Genomic DNA, 919 nt, shown 5'->3' on the forward strand with positions numbered 1-919 from the left:
GGTAGGGGCCGGGACAACCAGTATTGCCAGAAGCAAAGCCTCCGAGATAATGAGACGTCTTGCGACTTTTCCGTTAGTGGGAGAGGGCATGCGCCGAAGCTCTGTGATAAAGGCGGATTGTCTGAACATTTTAAGAAAATCTTTCCCTTATCATAACATGAAATTTCACAGGAGGATTCCCTCCGATTTAGTGAAGTCGGTAAATGCATGCGTGCTCATAATAGCATTTCATTATAAGCGCATGTATGCATTCTTTATTCTTAGCGGCTTTTCCTCCGCCATTTTGAATACTGGTCCACGACCGAGCAAGCCCCCCCCCCCCCCCTTTAATTCTTGTCTTATCTTTCACTGTACGGGAAGCGCTTGCTCGGGATTTTGCAGTACCGATATTTAGAAAAATTCTTAAACATGGAGGTGTTGCTGGAACCAATGATTTAAAAGATTTATTCTTACAGCACCACTGCCAGCAGGCAGACTAGTAGCCCTGTCCTTTGCACGTTTACCTGCTTTATTTTCATGTTTTCTTTTTTTTTTTCTTACTGTTTTTTTTCTTGCTTTTCCAGCAATATTTGTGATGTAACCTTGTGACCCGTGGTTACCTATTGTTACCCCCCCCCCCCCCACTTATGTAATGCCCCATGAGGGGCCCTTAAGCGTAAATAAATGATGATGACAATGACAGGCGGTCTTTTCTTCAAGGCTGCAACTGCTATTATATGCACGTTGCGAGAGTTGCAGTCTTGGAAGAAGACAAGACCGCTCATCAAAACGTTTGCTCCAGCGACACACCATGCTCACAAATTTTTATTCTTTTCTAGCTTCCATCTTCCGCTGAACTCCTGCCTACAAATATTTTGTGTGTACTAATATCTTGTGTCGTGTGTAAGAGGCTTCCTCACTCTCATAACCTTTTCTGCAG

At 43.9% G+C, this 919-nt stretch overlaps 1 protein-coding gene across 1 annotated transcript in view; it reads left to right on the forward strand.

The window, feature by feature from the left end:
* LOC119400267 (retinoid-inducible serine carboxypeptidase) overlaps positions 1-919 on the forward strand; it is a 49,959-nt gene that overhangs the window by 48,901 nt on the left and 139 nt on the right. The window lies entirely within an intron of this gene.

This window comes from Rhipicephalus sanguineus, chromosome 7 (genome assembly GCF_013339695.2).
Source record: "Rhipicephalus sanguineus isolate Rsan-2018 chromosome 7, BIME_Rsan_1.4, whole genome shotgun sequence".
Taxonomy (NCBI): domain Eukaryota; kingdom Metazoa; phylum Arthropoda; class Arachnida; order Ixodida; family Ixodidae; genus Rhipicephalus; species Rhipicephalus sanguineus.